Raw genomic sequence first — 19,754 nt, 5'->3', positions numbered from 1 at the left:
GTGCCTCAGTTTTCTCCCCATAACCCAAGAAGGCCCTTGGCCAGTATGTCCCGCCTGCGTCACTAGGCTCCCCTCAGCAGCTCTCCACATCTGATTCCTATCATTGTACCTCTGTGCCCCATTTCCCTGATTCCTTTATCTTTTTGGGGTCACATTACAAATGGGGTAACAGAAGCTCTGAGTCCCCAGTGGCAGCTGAGGACTCCTTCCTTTGAGATCTAGCTAAGATTGCCTTGTACAGTATTCCCAAGCCCATATGCAGTGGCATTCCAAATCTACCCTCAAGGTTTCTACGAGTCCCTAAAGGGTTGAAAAAGCTTGGGATCATCTTGGCATCATGTTTGCCTTATGTCTTGAAATTCCCCCAGAGCTACACACCCGAGGCAGATAATGTATATGGCAGAATTACCTGGAGCTGGGGGTGGGGGAGGAGGGATGAGGGACAGCAGAGAAGAGGTTGTATCACTGCCCTGTGAAAGCTTCAGACTGAATACTTGACTCCATTTTTTTTTTTTTGAAGCATAGTTGATTTACAATATTGTTAGTTTCTGGTATACAGTAAAGTGATTCAGAATATACCTATACATATATACACACACAACACACACACACACACACACACACACACGCACACATATACATATATATTCTTTTTCAGATTCTTTTTCATTATGGTTTATTACAGGATATTGAATATAGTTCCCTGTGCTATACAGTAGGACCTTGTTGTTTATCTGTTTTATATATGGTAGTTTATATCTGCTAATTCCAAACTCCTGATTTTTCCCTTCCCCGCCTTCCCCTTTGGTAACCGTAAATGTGTTTTCTATGTGAGTCTGTTTCTGTTTTGTAAATAAGTTCATTTGCATCGTTGTTTTAGATTCCACATATAAGCGATATCATATGATATTTGTCTTGGTCTGACCTACTTCACTCAGTATGACAATCTCTAGGTCCATCTGTGTTGCTGCAAATGGCATTAGTTCACTCTTTTTTATGGCTGTTGACTCCGTTTTTCTTTTTTTTAGATTTATTTATGGCTGTGTTTGGTGATTCCATTTTTCTTAAAAGCCATTGTAGTGGGACTTTTCACCTCCCGTAGTGGCCCTGTCTCCTCCCTCCATCTTCACTCTCCTCTATTCCTCTCCTCACCTCCTCCAAACTGGTTGCTTTGCTGTTTGCCAGCTCATACCCTCAGCATCTCACCTCCACCATCAAAGGTTAGGAATGTCTTTTCCTAAACACAGCCAGTTTATTCCCCAAGAGGACTTGTGGAACCAGCAGCTAAGATGCTAAGGTTTTCATTCTGGCTCCAAGTAGAACCAACCAGGTGTCCCTACAAAGGCGTACAGGGTCGTCGCTCTCTGCTTACTCGGCCGTGTGTCTTCTCACTTAGATGTTCCAAGCAGGAGTATGCCACGCGCACAGCTTCTGCACTTTCTGCAGAGGGACATCAGCATCGCCGCTGTCTCGGTGGCAGGAATCCTCACGGCCACAGTGTCGCTGCTGCTGGCGTTGGTCACGTACATCAGGAAGAAACAACCATTGTGAGTAGCTCTTAGCGCCCGCCTTCCTTCCAAGAACTCAGATTTTTGTACCGACGTTGCCCCAGAATTTCCTCTGACCCTGGATTCAGGAGGACAGTGGGGACCTCTGAGCCTGGTTGTACGTCAGCATCGCTGACGTGCCTCCTAGACGTGCAGGTCACCCAGGCCATTGGTCTTCAGACCCTGCCTTGTGGTTCTGATGCACAGCTGGGTGCGGGGTTTCCTGGTTTGGGCCATCCTCTCCTCTGAAGGCCACCGGAGGTGAGGCCGCACCTCTTCCCATACTGAGGGCCACTGAAAGACGAGATGGTGCAGCCTCTGGCTGGAAGATTGGAAAACAGGAATATGGATGTAGAAAAGAAAGGCAAAGTATAGCTCTAGGTGTGTGGGGACGGATGAGGCTGAGGAGGAGAGGAGAGGAGGCTGACGTTCGGCTCGTTCACACTGCTGCAGCCGTGCTGATGGTTAGAATATTGAAAGACGCCTCTGTTGGTTGGTAAACAGCCCCTTCCCAGGACCTCCCCACACTTCCCAGTCTTCCCCGTGACCCAGCAAGTGAAGGGTTAATGGCTGGTGCGGGGGGGCGGAGGGGTGCGGTGAGAGGGCCTCCAGGGCTCTGCTCCATCACTGGCCATTTTCAATAGTCGGTGTATGTCTGTACCACTTGTTAAGTACTTCAACTGTCCCCCTGATGAGAGGGCTCAAGCACAGTGGCTCTAACCAGGAGCAGGCACTAGAAAGCAAAGGGTTTACAAGATTATGCATTTGCAGTAATTGCACCTCGAAATTATGTGCCTTGGTCTGTATCCCTTGGGACCCACATTCCTGATCACGGGGAAAAGCAGCTCTCCAAGGCCCCTCACATCCTGCCCAGCACTGTGCTGGGTCCTCAGCCTGTCGACAGAGAAAGGACGCCGTGGTGTGTGATGAGGGGTGAAGTGTCCACCCCCCATCGCATCCCTGCCAAACTCTGCAGTATTTAAATTTCCCCACAAGAGTTGCATTGCTTTCCCTAAGTGTCCTTGAAAATGCCAGGCTCCCGGGACGGGTAACCCATTCCGGCCAGCCACCATCGCCTCCCACCCAGCTTTCTGGGAGAGCAGAGAGAGAGCAGTGGGTCCCCTGAAGCAAAAGGGGAATCCTGAATACGGCAGAAGTTAGAGAAGATTTAAAGCCCTCTTGGAAATAAGTTTGATCGGCTTCACGGTTCTGACTGGGGCTTATCCATCGGATTCACCATTTCCCTTCCGTGTCTCTCAGAGGTATCAGAAGAAGTGGTGAAGGGGAATTCCCTGGCAGTCCAGTGGTTAGGACTCTGCGCTCTCACTGCGGAGGGCCCGGGTTCGATCCCTGGTCAGGGAACTAAGATCCTGCAAGCTGCGTGGTGCAGCGGGGCGGGGTGAAGTGGTGAAGACTGGCTCCATCCCACAGAGATGAATCAAAGCTGCGGAGAGCCTGCGTTAGTTATGAGAACGTGGTGGGAAAGGATTTTCCCAGAGACTCTGTGGTGCCCCGAGGTTCACACACGACAAGCCTTCCTGATGGGAAGTACATAGAGTCCTCACCCCTCAGAAACATCAGCCTCTATTTCCCCCCACGGAGTAGCCGGTAGGAATTGCTACACATTTAGCAGTACAGTTCCTGTGTGTTTTGTTTTAGATCTCCTCCAGCAAACATGACCTACAATATTTTTATAATGAATGGAAAGACTTGGTAGCAAAAGTCTCAAGAAAAGAAGACCAGAAAACATGGAGGAAAACAGGAACAGTTGAAGTTACATTCCAGTGTCTAAGCCAGGTGATGGGGCCAGCCAACCAGCACCCAAAGCCGTGATGCGAGGTGATTCTCCATCCGGACTCCGTGGAGAGGCAGTTGGATTTCTGGCTGTGAGGTGCACCCTGCAAAATGTTTACCTTTTCCTCTCAACTTTGAATGGACCAAGAAAATTTTGACCACAGAATGCTCATAATGGTAATGGCGTTAATGACTAGTACAGGAGACTTAGCGCATTTCCCCAAAGACTGACCTGACACACAATGGATTCATTTATTAAAGCAGTGCTTCATTTTCTCAGCCGTTCATTGAACAGATATGAATTGAACACCCCATATACAGACAATATCAAAATACATGAGGCAACCAAAGATACTCGAATCAGCAGGCATGGCCCTCGCGGGTTTCTGAGGACATGGCAGGCAGCTGGCTGAGGCCCTTTGGTAGTCGGTCTATGCCTCTCTGTCCCCATGGCCAAAGGGGCCAGGGGTCTGAGGGCTGGGGTCCAGAGGAGAAAGGTGAGAAGCGGGGGACTCAAGTTGGTGTTGCAGGCTCAAGAGAGCAGCCATTGCAGCTCAGGCAACTCTCGCCCCTACACTGGAAAGCAGGGTCCAGAGAGAAGGACGCTGCCCCGCCCCCCGCCCCCCCCCCCGGAAGGGAGGGTCCTGAGGCTGGGGGAGGATGTGTTCCGCCACACGTGCGGCCACAGCGGCCCCTCAGGTCCACGTGCTCCAGGTCTGATTCATGCCTTCTCGCCTCGACCTGAAGAGGATGCACACTGTCTTGTGGTGCCAGTCAGGGGATGCAGAAGGGGCAGTGGGGGAGCCCAGCCACGAGCACGCTGGCGGGGGTGTCTCAGCCGCACTAGGAAGGGCGAGGACGGGAGCGAGATCTGAGGTCAGAGATGGAAAGAAGGGGTGTGGCCTAAGCCAAGGGTCCGAATCAAGGGGTGGGGGAACCTGGCCGAAGACACCCGTGAGGGGCATGGCCTGAGGGCCCAAGCGAGGGCTTGACTTGAAGGGGTTTGGGGTGGGCCGTGTTAGCCGGGGAGGGAACGGGGCTCTAGGGAGGAGGTGGCCTCGCGAGGGCCGAGGGCACACCGTGCTGGACCTGCCAACAACGGGTAGACTGGAGCGCAGGTGGAGAACCCGGGAGGGGTGCGTCAGGGAGGGCATGGTCCAGGGACCAGAGGCATGGCCGGGACGTAAGGGCATGGCTGGTGTTCACCCCTCCCTGGGGGAGAATGTCCTCTGGCGCAGGGATGTTGTTGGCTGCTCTTGTTGTAGGAAACATCTGCGGTTTCCCCAGGGGTAGACCTCTTGCAGGCCAAGACACCCGCCCAGGCTCGTACTCCCCCTGGCTGGAGAGGACCCAGGCCTCCTGCTAGCTGCCAGCCTCCACACTCCTTTCCTGGGTCTCAACAAGTCTCTTGGGTCACCTTCCTGGCTTCAGCCTGGGACCCATCCTCCACCTTAATAAGCTACACTTACTGAGACCCTGTTATGTGTGTAAACTCTCTATCCATATTGAAGTATAGTTAATTTACAATGTTATGTTAATTTCTGCTGTACAGCAAAGTCATTCAGTTATACATATGTATATTCTTTTTTAATATTCTTTTCCATTATGGTTTATCATAGGATATTGAATATAGTTCTCTGTGCTCTACAGTAGAACCTTGTTGTTTATCCATTCTATATATAAAAGCTTACATCTGCTAACCCCAGCCTCCCATTGCATCCCTCCCCCAACACCCTCCCCCTTGGCAACCACCAGACTGTTCTCTATGTCCATAATTCTATTTCTGTTTCATGGATATGTTCACTTGTGTCATATTTTAGATTCCACATATAAGTGACATCATATGGTATTTGTCTTTCTCTTTCTGACTTACTTCACTTAGTATGATCATCTCTAGGTCCATCCATGTTGCTGCAAATGGCATTATTTTGTTCTTTTTTATGGCTTAGCAGTATTCCATCGTATATATGTACCACATCTTCTTTATCCATTTATCTGTCGATGGACATTTAGGTTGTTTCCATGTCTTGGCTATTGTGAATAGTGCTGCTATGAGCATAGGGGTACATGTATCATTTTGAATCGTAGTTTTGTCTGGTTATATGCCCAGGAGTGGGATTACTAGATCATATGGTAATTCTATTTTTAGTTTTCTGAGGAACCTCCATACTGTTTTCCACAGTGGCTACACCAACTTACATTCCCACCAACAGTGTAGGAGGGTTCCCTTTACTCCACACTCATTCCAGAATTTGTTATTTGTAGACTTTTTCATGATGGCCATTCTGACTGGTGTGAGGTGGTACCTCATTATAGTTTTGATTTGCATTTCTCCAATAATCAGCAACGTTGAGCATCTTTTCATGTGCCTGTTGGCCACCTGTATTTCTTGGAGAAATGTCTATTTAGGTCTTCTGCCTATTTTTTGATTGGATTGTTTGGTTTTTTTTGTTGTTGAGTTGTATGAGCTGCTTATATATTTTGGAAATTAAGCCCTTGTCGATCACATTGTTTGCAAATATTTTCTCCCATCCTGTAGGTTGTCTTTTCATTGTGTTTATGGTTTCCTTTGCTGTGCAAAAGCTTGTAAATTTGATTAGGTCCTATTTGTTCATTTTGTTTTTATTTCTATTGCTTTTGGAGACTGACCTAAGAAAACATTGGTATGATTTACGTCAGAGAATGTTTTGCCTAGCATTTCTAAAAAGCTAGTCTACCCCCAGATCCCACTTGTGACACCTCTTTCAAAGGTCTGTCTTATCCCAGCCCTGCCTTGGGCTTCCTCTCCACAGAGAGGCATTGTAATGTAACTGGATGAACCTTGGGCCGCTCTTGGGAGACCTCAACTCATCTCCCCTCTGTGGGCCTCAGTTTCCTCTTCTACAGGATGGGCAGCCTAAGGTTTGCCTTGCCTACATTGCAGAGTTGTAAAGGGCAAGTAACAGAGTCAACATGAAATGACTTGCATAAAATGCCCTGTCGCTGGGTAATAATGACTACATCTCTGTGAATCAGACACTAGGCCCAGCACTTTACATATATCAACCAATTTACAGAGAGTAAATCATTTCCCCCTTTGCTTTTAGGGATGGAAGATGTTTCTTCTGGAAAAAGAAAGAAAGAAAAGAAAGACTGAATTCAATGTAGTTCAGTGCCCACTGTATGTGCCACACCCACACCTCTATATTGCCCCTCCCCCCTCTTCCCATTGATAAACATTAGTTTGTTCTCTGTATCTTTTGAACTGAAATTTTAATAGCTGCTCTATCTCCCTTTGAGTTAACATAGCTCTAGCTTGGACATAGCCTGAGTACATTTGAATGGTGGCCCCTGAAAAGATAGTCCACATCCAAATCCCTAGACCCTGTTACCTTCTTTGGAAAAAGGGTCTTTACAGGTGTTATTAAGGATCTTAAAATGAGATAATCTGGATCACCTGGGTGGGTCCTAAATCCAAGGACAAGTGTCACAAGAGACAGAAGAGGAATAGACACGCAGAGAAGACAGAGGTAGAGATTGGAGTCATGTGGGCACAGCTGAGGAAGCCAAGGATTGCTGACAGCCCCCAGAAGCTGGAAGAGGTAAAGTGTTTCTCCCCTAGAGCCTCCAGACCTACTGGGGCCCTGATGACACCTTGATTTCAGACGTGTGGCCTCCAGAATGTGATGGTAAATTTTTGTTGTTTTAAACCACCCAGTTGGTGATAATTTATTGTGGCAGTCCTAGGAAACAAATACATGGCCATATGAACTGTCTCTGATACTTGAGTCTTGAGGGCACGTAGGATTCAGCTGGAGGGACGCTGGGGATTGAGGCGGTGAAGAGAGGGGGATTGTGTTTAGGGCATCAAGGGAAGTGCACAGTGGTGGGGCAGACCCTGTGGTTTGTGGCTGGCAGGTTTGCAGTTTCCTGGGGACAGCTGGTGGGGAGCCCTGGAACCCCTGGATCCCTGGGCCCGTCTTATGCTGGTCTGGGCAGCATCACTCAGCAGCTGCCCAGAAGCCCTCACCACCAGGGAGGGAGGGACCATGGAAGGAGGTGAGGGGAAGGCACTTCCTGAGAGCCTTCTGTAAAAACCCCCTGCCAGCCAGGCCTAGCGCAGGGGGTGGGGTTGGGGGTGGAGAGGAGAAGCATTGGGTGGGAGGGGGTGAGAGAATAAGGTGCGGGAGGGGGAAGGGGTGGAATAAAGTGGAGGGCAGGGATGAGGGAGGAAGGGGGGGCTGACAAAATGTGTTGAGGAAGAGGAGGGCTCGGGAAGAATAAAGCAGGAGTGTGGGGAAGGGGAGAAAAAATAAAGAGGGGGGGCGGGTGGGGGAGGAAAAAGCAATAAGCGGGTGTAGGTGGGAGAGTAGAGAAATGGGGTGATGGAGGGGGAAGACTTGGATGGAGGAGGGGGTGGGAGCAAGGAGGGGGGAAGGAATAAAGAAGGAGGGGGCTGGGGAAGAAGATGGGGAGACTTGGCGAATGTGGCAGAGGGGTGGGGGAGGGGCCCTCCCTCGTCAGCATCAGCAGCATCAAGAACAGTGTTACGTAGTGAGTGCTGGTCCCCACTCAAGCAAGCATTTAGTGGGCACCTCCCTGTGCCAGACACGGTGCCCTGGGGGCAAGTACATCCCGACTCACACGCCCTCCCAGAGCTCTGCTGGGAGATAGCATGGCCCTGCCCTTGGCCTCTGTGATCTACCCACTTCAGTCATGGGGTGGGCACGATCATTCCCATTTCATAGACAAGGAAACTGAGGCTAGAGAGGGGAAGAGCAAAAGTTCTGTGAAAGCAGGGCCCTGGTTCCCCCAGGGGGGCAGCTGCCCCATAGGTCTCTGAGTGCCTGGCCAGCCATTTCCACCTGAGGTCCATCTGCTCCAGACTTCACTGCCACGGCATTTCCCAGGCATGCTCCCCAGGGAAGCTGGGCCCAGCTGGACCCCAATACTTCTCTGAGCCTCAGTTTCCTCATCTTGGCAACGGGGGTAAGAATTTACCTCCTTTACGGGGCTGTTGGGTGGTTCATTCAGCAAACATTTTTTGAGCCCTCGCTGTGTGCCAGGCGCTGTGCTGGGCTGGGTGCTGGGGATGCCAAGGACAGCACGTGGATCAGCTTCCCGACAGCAGGCTGCTGGTGTCCTCCTGAGCTTGGAAGGAGATGTGGCTGTCAGGGCTCGGGTATACAGCAGGCACACCATAAATACCAGATTCTTCCTTGAGCTCCCGACAGGTTGTACGCCTGTCCTCATTCCATCCTCATCCAGACCTCTCAGGACCCCAGACCTGAGAGGCAGGCCACCCTCCCACTGGCCTCCTACCCCTACGTCAGCTTCCATTTGAGAAACAAGTTGGGGTCATGTGCCTCTAGCCTCCACCAGCAGCCTCCCCAGCCCCGTGGGCCCACTGGGAGCCTGCCCTGAGCGGTCTCTCCCTCTTTCTCTATCAAAGAGGTGGTTTCCTTTGTGTTCCCAGTTTGCTCAGGGCTTCCACCTCCAGCTCAGTGGTTGGTCCAGCCAGCCTGGCCCTGGCGTGGTGAAGGGTGGCCACCACACAGCACAGGAGATTTCAGGGCTGAGCCTTGTGGAGGCTCTGGGCTCCGTTTCAGCCAGCAGACCTCAGGCTCTGCCATTTACTAGCTGTGAAATCTCAAGCTTCGGTTTCCTCTTGGCCTCAGTTTCTGTATCTGTAAAACGGGGCTAACCTGCTTCTTGTGGCTGTTGTGAGCATTAAATGCACCTTAGCTGGGGTCAACACACAGGAGTGCTCAATATAAATGAATAAATAAATCTTAGCTCTTATGATTGTTCTGCAAAACTGTGGCTTTTTACCTGTCCAGCATCCTTCCAGCCGTAGCCTCCAGCTTCCCTTTGGGTTCTTCTCCTCGGTCTCAGTGTGGTGTGGATGGGCTTTGTGACTGGGTCCTAAGCCACTCTCACATCCAATCCGCTGGTTTCAGGGACTTGGTAAGGGATGGACATGTGATCCACTCAGCCAGTGAGCTGTGATGGAGCTTTTGCTGGGAATACTGAGAAATAGATGTTTTCTCCTGAGTGGGATTTGAAGCTGAGTTGTTATCTTGGACCCCGGGGAGAAAAAGTTATCTGAGAATAAAGTCAACAGATAGAGGAGGTAACAACCCTGAGGCCATCATTTGAGCCTTGAGTAAGTTGTTCCCGAAGCCCATACCCGAGCTTTTCATCTATCATGCTATATTTGTTAAACTCCATTATGTGCCAACTGCGACTCTAGTTGCTGGGGATGCAGCCAGGAACAAGATAATCCCCACCTCACAGAGGTCCAGTCTTGCCCCAGGGCCTTTGCACCTGCTGATCCCTCTGCTTGAAATGCTGTTCCCCCAATATCTCCATGGCTCTCTCCTGTACCTCCTTCAAGTCTCGACTCACAGGTTATCCCCTCAGTGAGGCCTGCCCTGACCCCTCTGTTCAAATTCACACACCTATGAACCTCTTCTTCCCTTTCCTGATTTATTTCACTCCTTAGTACTTGGAGCCACCTGGTATACTCCATGGAATACTTGATTATTTTGTTACTTCTCTGTCTCCCCCACTAGAATGTCAGCTCCACAAGAGAAGGGATTTTCATCTGTGTCGTTGACAGCAGCTCCACAGCGCCTAGAACAGAGTGTGGCATAGAGTAGGTACGCAGTGTTGAATGAATAGGGAGCCCCCGAAGGCCTATCTGAAGAGATGACATTGTCATTGCGGTTTGGACGTTTAGGAAGAGCGGTCCATTTGATGACCCCCAGAGGAGGGCACAGCATGTGGCTGCTATAGCAAATTGATTCTCTTCTGACTTAAGCCAGGTTGGATTAATTTTCTTTTTTTTTGAGGGGGGGGTATCACTTTCAACCTTTAGAATCCTAAATTGCTCTTGGAAGGATGCTGTACTCAAGAGCTACGCCCTGGAGGGCACAAGGAAATCCTGTTCCTGCCCTTGGACGTGCAGTCAGTAGCACACTATCGAAATTGGGGAAATGGAGAGATGATGGTGGTGGTGATGATGATGGTGATAATGGAGCATCTGCTTTAATGCTCATGAGGTGGGTACCATTATCATCCTCATTTCCTGAATGAGGAAACTAAGGCACAGAGAGGTCAAGTAACTTGCTCAAGGTCCCTCAGCTCTAAGTGGAAGAACCAGACAAGAACAGCAAGGAGGTAAATGTCACATCATCTGACCACCCAGAGGAAAGGCGGGTGCTGCACGGTTGAAGACACCCAGGTGGGAGGGCATTCAGTAGGGGCCCTGGGGGCATCACTGTGCTGAGATGTGAGTCTTCTCTGGCAGCCTGAAACTTCCACCCCAGGGCCCACCTTCCGGGTGTTACCCCTGCAGTGGCCTGGCGTCTTTTTGGCTGTGAAACCAAATCTGGCCGGCTCAAGGGCAGGTGAAACCAGCACAGAGTCCCACCCCACCCAGTCTGAGGATGGGGAAGGCTTCCTGGAGGAAGCTGCATTTAATCAGAGACCTGGAGGAGAAGGAAGAGTTAAATGGAGGAGAAGAGGTGGGGAAAGAGAGTTCAGACGGGGACCAGCTGGGCAAGGGCCCGGGGTGGGGGTGGGTGTGAGTGTGAGTGGTCAAATTCTTCTGAGGCTCTTTGCATGTCTAGAGCGAATATTTACCCAGATCCACGCTGGGCAAACGCACCTCAACTTTTCCAGCCCACTGTTCCATCCGCTCTTTCGTCTGTACATTCAAAAAACACATCCACCATCCTCCACTTTGGCAAAACACGTGGCGTTATCTGCAGGCCAATCTCAGAACTGTCTGAGCACCCAGCTGGCCTGGGCCCCTCAGGACGTGGTCTCTGAGATGGAAGTGGGTTAGAGGGTTGCTGAGCCAGTGCCTTGCAGAGGCTGGGAGCCCCTTTCTCAGGCCTGAAGACCCCAGAGACAGCAAGCCCCAAATGCTGCTGCCCCTCGGGCACCCCACAGGCAGGCTGCTCAGCTTCCAGCTCTCCGGGAGGCCGGCCCCACAGGGAGCTATTTTGCAATCAAGCTTTCCTCCTCCCATGTCCACCATGGCCTGGGCTATGGGGCCAGACTGCCCTGCTCCCATCATGCCTGGCCACTTGGAGTCGGTTGTTTAACCTCTCTGGGCTTCACTTACCTTATCTGGAAAATGGATTCAGTGGGTTAAACTGTAAACCACTTACAACATTGTGTGGCACGTAGTAAGTGCTCAGTAAGTGCTGCTATTATAATTGTAGATTATGTGGTTCTGATGCTGTGATTTCTCTCCTCTTCAGTATGCTGGGGCATTCTTCTCTCATTACCCCAGGAAAGGAGCATCCAGTGTGGAAACAAAGATTTTATTCTGCATCCTGAATTTCACGATGCCTGTGGGGAAAGGGAGCTCTTCTAACGAAAACAGTTTTGGGAGAAATCTATGTAGGGGGAAAGTACCCAGCCTGAAGCTTAGAAAAAAGATTTCCTGAGCAGGAGGGGGGATTTAGGGAACTGGGGGGTAGTAGAGGCTGGGGGAGAGGGTCCCAGGAAAGGAGCCCTGGGGTAAAGCATGAAGGAAATGCCAGGCCAGATGGGGAGCTGAACCTACTTTCCCCAGGGCGCAGGTGCAAGAGAAGAAAGATTTTTTTGGTCTCAATGGTGGGCCTAGGACAGCCCATGTAGGTCCCCAAGGCCCCACGGGTGACGAGCCACTGAAGAGGTGAGAGAGCCCCCAAAGCCTCAGGACAGTGGGGGTAGATGGGGCAGAGTGGATTCCAGGACAGGCCCGGCCTTGCAGCCCGACAGCTCCGTGGGCCGCCGAGGGAGCAGATGTGAGATGTGGTCAAGTGGTCAGAGGGTGGGTGAGTGAGGAGGAGAAGAGGTTGTGAGCAGCGCAGGAGGTGGTCAGGTGCAGTGCACGGGGCTGGGCTGGGATCGGGTGCGTGCTGGGGGACACACCATCTCCGTGTCTTGACGACATGACCGATCCTTCTTAGAAGCCATCCCTGACACCCCCAGGCTGCGTCGGGCTCCTCTGTGTATACAGTGTCCAGGCTTCTGCCTTCCCAGCCCTGGGCTCCCTGGTGACCCAGCTGGCCCCGCGCCTAGACTGTGAACCATCTGAGGGCAGGGACAGGGCTGTCGTTGTTGACCTGATGGCTGGCACACAGGAGGTGCTCTGACCTTTGCGGTGTGGACCTACTTGGGAGGTTTATGGTCTCTCCGGCTTTAACCTGTCTGTGGAATAAATAAATCACTCATATGAGCAATTCAGCCAGGGACAGGCCCCGGGTCCATGTCCCCTTGGGAAGGGAAAGTGGGGGCATTCCCGTTTCCAGTGAGTCCTGGGGATCCCCCTCCCACTGCCACTACCCCACCCCCATTCCGGCACACAGCTCCCCTCCCTTACCCTCTCCAGGTTTGGGGGATGCTGTTGGGATCATCATTCTAGCATAACCCCTGTCTGCAGCTCGCCTCATTTCCCCCACTGCTGGGCAGGCTCTGCTTGGCCCCGGAAGTGCCCTCTGCCCTCCCTGGAGCACATGGCTTGCGATTTTCCTTGAACACAGCACTTTGTGACTTTGACGTAAACTTCAAACACAGCCCCCTTTCCTGTCTTCGCATCAAGGAAACAGGCTGAGTTTCAGAGAAAGGCGCTTCCAAGAGCACATCAGGCCTTCCGGGCCAGTCCCTCCCTAGCTTGGCTGCCGTGCTCCACTGGGGTGTCCAGGTGAGTGGCTGGCCTCCGGCCTTCTGCCTCTTTCTTGCCAGCACAGCCACCGCAGGGGCTTCCGGGGCAGCCAGCAGAGGGTGACTCAGATTCCCCACCCCCTCCACCCGGAGTGAGAAACCCTGGTGGGGTATGACCTCCTTACCCCTTGCCAGGGTGTATGAGTGGGTGGTTAGCCGGTGGTGGCTTCAGGCTGGGGGCTCGGGCTGCAGATAAGCCCAAGTTGGTTTCTCGGACCCCAGTTTTTCATCTAGAACCAGCTGTCTGTTGGCTTTGGGAGCAGAGACCTTGCAGGTGGCCTGTGCCTCCACACCCGTCAGCACGTCCCCAGGTAAGTCATCCCAGATGGGGCAGCACCCAGCTGCCATCTCCAGGGGTGGCCTGGGTCTGGTGAAGGAGGACAGAGTCAGGAGGACACTGTGGTACCAGAAGGGCTGTAGGACCGAGGTGGGTGACACCCAGCTGGGAAAGGAAGCAGACACGACCTGTGGCCACCCTGAGGGAAGGAGGTCTCACTCCAGCGGGCCCGCCGAGTGGTAGTGGATGCCTATATCCAGGGGCCACAGAGGTGCCTGCTCAGTCCCTAGCCTCCTGCAGGGCCCCATCAGTGCAGCAACCTTGACTTCAGGAAGCAGAGAAAACTCCAGAGAAAGCAAACGTGTGCTCTGTCCGCCAGGGCCGTGAATATGAGGGTGGCTCAACAGGGCTGTGAACTTGAACATCAAAATGCCGGATGATTCCCATGAGGGGACCCAGGACAGGCTCCAGCCATTTGTAGGGGAGCTCAGGTTAAAGGGGAAACAGAGATGTGAAGAAGGAAACAGCTCGAATCCTGCTCAACCGCTGTGTGTCCTTGGCAAGTTTCTTGGCCTCTCTGAACCTCACTTTGCCCATTTGTTAAATGCAGATGCAAATGTTGGCAACTAGTAGGTGCTTGGCTCCTGACTGTTGGGTGAGAGGTTGGGAAAGGTGTCCCAAGCAGGAAAGGGTCTTGGCAGGAAGGAACAGGGGTTCAAGTGGTGAACGGCTCAAGATGAGCTTTGTCACTCTTGTCTTAGCCACGGCAGCAAGCTCACAGTAGGTGCTTAATAAAGCTTTGCTGAGAGATTAGGGTTGGGGACTCCTGTGCTGGAAGGTCCTTGGGTGTCACCTGCGAGGGCTCTTCCCCTGCTAGTGCAGAGCTGCTTTTTCCTGTTGTCGCCTGTCCTCCAGCCTTGCCACACAGCCCTGGCAGGGACGCTGGGCAGGCAGGCGGCCCGGCTGGATGGTGTTTCATGTACACCCTGGAGCCAGGAGGCCGATTTGAGGCCTGGCTCTGCCACCTACTGTGTGTGCCGTGTGACCTTGGGCAATTTCCTCCTTCTCTGTGTCTTCAGGTGCCAAGTCCACAAATCCTCTACACACAGCATTCTCTCGAGGATTAGGCGAGTGAATTTCTCTAGAGTGCCTGGCACACAATAGTGCTGTATAAGCATATTGCTAAAGTCCTAATTCTGATCACTAGCTCTGGGCGGCCTCATAGCTCCTGGAGACTCTCCTGGGGGCTGCAGCAACCAGACCTCTCCATGCTGGCTGCTCCCCGCCGCACCCCAAAGCATAGCGTTAAGGAAGTGCTTCTTAACTGGAGCCAGTTTTGCCTCCCCCGTGCCTGCTGGGGACATTCAGTGCCATCTGGAGACATTTTTGCTTGTGACACAGGGGGTGTTACTGGTCTCTAGTAAGACAGAGGCCAGGGATGCTGCTAAACACCCTACAATGCACGGACAGCACCATGCGGTCCCCACTGTCAGGCTCTGTCCTCCTGCCTCATCCCACCTTTTCTGTCCCCTAAGTCTTTTCCCATCTCCTTTTACACAGAGCCTGGCACCCAGAGAGGGATAGCTCCTTGCAGAGGTTACACAACCCTTAGAACGCCAGCAGCAGAGGTTGAAATCGCTGGGGAGTGGTGGCAGTGGGGACTGATCTCGTGGCATTATTCAGTCAGTTGGTCAACAGATAGAGTCTGTTTGAGGCCTGAGGACCTGCTTCCAGCCCCCAACAGGCCAGCACTCTTTGCCCTGACAGTTGAAGGCAGCTCAAAGTGCAGCGACACCTGGGCCAGGCAGGCATGGGAGCCCCTGGGGACCCAGGTCAGAGCCGTGGATTGCATTCTCCTAATGGCCATGCACTAGAGTGGCTAGTGCTGGCTGCTGGTCAGAGAGACCTGAGTTCAAATCCTGACTGCCACTCACAGGCTACATGATTCTGAACATGACATTAACCTCTCTGAGCCTCAGTTTCTTTAGCTGAGGAATGGGGATAACAGTTCCCGTTTGATGGAATTGCGGTGAGGATTAGATTAAATGGATAAGGCTCAGAAGAGGTGTCGTAAAGTCTTCAGTACAGAGGCTATTGTTATTGTTGCCCGCTTGACAAATATTTGTTGGGAGGAAGCAGGGGCTATCATGAAAACAAGACAGGCATAGGCTCTGCCTTGGGGAGCTCGTGCTGGTCAGAGACGGTGGAGCAAACAGACTGATCATACGTGGCCACCAGGGCTGTGATGCGGGAGGACGGGGCCCTGGGAGAACAGAGGAGGTGCCTGACTCAGCTGGGGAGGGAGGGGGGAAATCATGGAACACTTCTGGGTGGAAGGGACAGCTGAGGGTGGCCTGGAGAAGGGTGTGGGCACTGTTCCAGGCAGAGGGAACAGCCTGTGTGAAATCTCCTCCGATTGGTCCTCTCCTCTCCCACCACTGGTTAGTGGAGGAAGCCGCTAGGTCCTCCGTTCACTATTCTCTCCTAGGGAGGCCCCCACAGCCCCTCATCCCTCATCAGGCTGCCAAATTCCAAGGACCTGCAGAGGGGTCTCCACCCACCACAGCGGGCTGCATACCTTCCCAGGTACCCCAGTATCAGTAGCCTCTGCCCACCACGAACATTTATGGGGCACCTACGATGTGCCTGGCTGGTATAGGCAGGGGAAGGAGACCATGTCCACTCTCACCGTGCTTACATTCTAGCAGGGGACAAAGATCCTGTGGCAACAAGTTGACAGTACATCATATTTTCAGTGGTGAAGAGCAGTAACGCTGGGTCAGGGATAGAGAGAGAAGGGGAGGCGATTTTAGAGAGGGAGGTCAGGGAAGACCTCTTGGAGGAGGAGGTGACATTTACACAGAGACCCGAATGAAGTGAGGGGTGTTGGGGGAAGTGTGTTCAGGCAAAGGGAACAGCCAGTGCAAAGGCCCTGAGGTTGGACCAGGCCTGATTTGTTCCAGTGCTCTGAACAAGTAACATAAGGAGGCCCGTGTGGCTGGTGGGGAGTAACTGAAGGCCAGGAGGTGATGGGGCAGATTGGGCAAGGCCGCTGTAAGAACCTGGGCTTTAACCTTGAGTGACGTGGGAGTCCTGGAGGGCTGTGAGCAGAAAAGGATGGGCCAGGACAAGGGCGGGCCAGGCCCCATGCTCAGTGCTTGGTGAGCCTTCTCTCACGGAATCCCCGCAGCCCCGCAGCGCTGGGCACCTTCACTGGCGCTGTGTTCCAGGTGGGTCTGGCGAGCATGACTCCCTGCCCAGGACCACACTTCTACTACCCAGTAGATCCATGATTCCATGATCAGATCTGATGCCCTGGTGTCAGGGGAAAGATAAGGAGCCTGTTGCCATCCAGGGCACTGTGCTAACTGCTGTCTCTGTGACTTGGAACGTAACCAAGATGGCATTTTGCATTTTGTTAGCTGACAAATGTCTGTGCTGCCTCTGTTGGTGGCCTGCGGACTGGGGAGCAGGAAGGGTGGCTTTAGGGGGGACTTGGGGTCTTGAGAGGAGGCATGGGCAGTGAGGGGCTGCACCCCCATTCCTTGGGTGGGGACACTTGATGTCTGGCTGTGGGTGGCACCTGGGGCCTCCAGACCTGCCAAGTCCAGTGGGATCATTGCCCTCAGTCTTCCCTCTGGTGTCTCATGGTAGACATTTAACTGGGGCTTTGGATACTGAGTCTGTTCTGTGGAACAGCAGCACTTCCAGGCCCTGCTACTTCGGTGTGAGGATTAAACAAAGCTAAAAAGCGTCGTCCTTTCCTGGCAGGTCTTCTCAGAGCCTTTAATATGCAAATATGCTTTCCACAGCTTTTGTAAATATAGTTGATCTCTTGACCTGTATTTCCTTCAAAGTATGTTTGGGGCATCCTGTGTGTCTGGAACAGGTATAATTTAACCCTGCCTGTCCCCAAAAAGGATGCTTGAAGGGTGGGATTTCAGGCAGATCCCTCTAGCCAAGGATCAAACTTTCCTCCCCTTTCCCCAGGACCTGGGCTATGAGAACGAGGCTGGGGTCCCGTGGTCTCTCTGTGGAGCTGCAAACAATGGGAAGGCCAAATGAGCATCTCTGAACTCACAAGGACCTCGCAAGCTCAAGGGGAGGATGGAGGGGGTCAGCCCAGGCAGGAGTGGGGTGGGGAAGTCTCATGGTGGGCATGTCTCTGAGGAAAGCCGTGCAGCCTGCAGGGACATGGCTCAGGACAGAAACATCTGATCCTCCAGGAGGCTGCAGACCGGCCAGGCTCCTCTGAAAGCTGTTGTTATTACTGTTGTCGTTGTTATTGGCAAAGGGACAGGGAAGTGGGGATAAAGCTGAGAATGCACGGGGAAGGCTTCTGCCTCTGGGACACCTTGGACTCAGGTCCGAGATGGCCAATCATGGCTTCTGGCCCTGGACTGGGTCTCAAGAGGCAGCCTCTCCCCACTCCTGCTTCTGCACTAATCCGCCTCCGGCTACCCAGGCTGCACCTGTGGCCACCACAGGGTGGAGCTTCTCAAACTGTGTTGTTGACAGTTTCCTGCCACAGCTTCCTGCCCCAGAGACCAGCTTCACTACCCCCACCCCTCCCCATGGTCCCTGGACGAACCCTCTCTTCGCTGCCTTGCCTTAGGTCCTGATACCCTGTGGGGAGCAGGGCTGTGAGTCTGCCAGGCAGGGCTGGCTGGCCTGGGGGAGTGGAGAGAAGTGGGGAGGGTATATCCGGTGGAGCACACTGCACGGAAGTGCATTTGAAGGAATGTTCACAGTGCAGCCTGGCTGGAGCAGAGGGAGGGCCGAGGAATTTAGTCTGATTCAATGATGTAGGCAGGAGGGAGCCACAGTAGGTTCTTGAGCAACGGAGGCCTTGGGGAAGAATCGCCTAAAAGCAACTTGCAGATCCCGGAGCTTCAGCTCATGCGGGAAACAGACTGTGGGGTTCAGCCGACCACAGTCACCGTGTGAGTTCGATCTGGATCTCAGGTTTTATTAATAGACACAGCAGGTGGAGATCAAAGGAGGTGATGGCGGCACAAACCGACCTCAGGGGAGAGATCTGGATGAGACAAGTGGGAGTGGCAGCGTGGGTAGCCACAGACGGGATGGCCCAAGTAGGGGATGGGGGTTGGAGAAGGAGAGAGAGAGCAGGAACCGTCAGAGAGGAAGGCGGCAAGCCAGGGGGTTGGCGAAGGACCCAAGAGTGTGTGTGTGGGGGTCACAGTGTCCATCACGCAGGGGACCCAGCCTGGAAGAGGGCACGAAGTTCTTGTCTGGTGCCCATCAGGTGCTGATATCTTGCTCCCTGCAGCTGGAGAGCAGCCTGGTAGAGGTGAGGGGAGCAGACTGTGAGGCCGGATGAGACAGAGGGAATCAAGGAAGTGAGGCAGGAGTGTAGACAGCTCTCTCTTTCCTATTTCAGTTAATATTTGTAGTGCCTGGTGTGTCTATACCTTCCAGCTCCCTTTCTCCCCTTTTAATTAAAAAAAAAATTAAGGTATCATTTACATACAGTAAAATTCACCCCTTTTAGTGAAAAATTCTGTGAGATTTGACACATGCATACAGCTGAGAAACTGCGATCTCAGTCAAGGTACAGGCTATTGCCCTGAATTCCCTCATACCCCTTTGCAGTCCATCCACATCCCATCACCCCTGCTCCCCACTGGGCCTGCTGCCTCTGGCAGCCACTGCGTGGCCCTGCAGTTTTTTGTTTCGTTTTGTTTTTATTCCTTTTATGTTATTTATTTATTTATGTATACAGCAGGTTCTTATTAGTTATCTATTGTATACATATTAGTGTATACATGTCAATCCCAATCTCCCAGTTCATCCCACCAGCACTGCCCCCTCCCCCGCTTTCCCCCCTTGGTGTCCATACGTTTGTTCTCTACATCTGTGTCTCAATTTTTGCCCTGCAAACTGGTTCATCTGTACCATTTTTCTAGATTCCACATATATGTGTTAATATACGGTATTTGCTTTTCTCTTTCTGACTTACTTCACTCCGTATGACAGTCTCTAGGTCCGTCCACATCTCTACAAATGACCCAATTTTTTTCCTTTTTATGGCTGAGTAATATTCCATTGCATCTTCTTTATCCATTTGTCTGTCGATGGGCATTTAGGTTGCTTCCATGACCTGGCTATTGTAAATAGTGCTGCAATGAACATTGGGGTGCATGTGTCTTTTTGAATTGTGGTTTTCTCTGGGTATACGCCCAGGAGTGGGATTGCTGGGTCATATGGTAGTTCTGTTTTTCATTTTTTAAAGGAACCTCCATACTGTTCTCCATAGTGGCTGTATCAATTTACATTCCCACCAACAGTGCAAGAGGGTTCCCTTTTCTCCACACCCTGTTCTACAGTTTTGAATGGAATCATATGGTTTGTAGCCTTCTGAGTCTGGCCCCTTTCACTTAACCTGATGCCTTTGAGATTCATTCATGTGTGTA

This window comes from Phocoena phocoena, chromosome 14 (assembly GCF_963924675.1).
Source record: "Phocoena phocoena chromosome 14, mPhoPho1.1, whole genome shotgun sequence".
Classification (NCBI taxonomy): domain Eukaryota; kingdom Metazoa; phylum Chordata; class Mammalia; order Artiodactyla; family Phocoenidae; genus Phocoena; species Phocoena phocoena.
Note: the sequence above shows the minus strand (reverse complement) of the source record.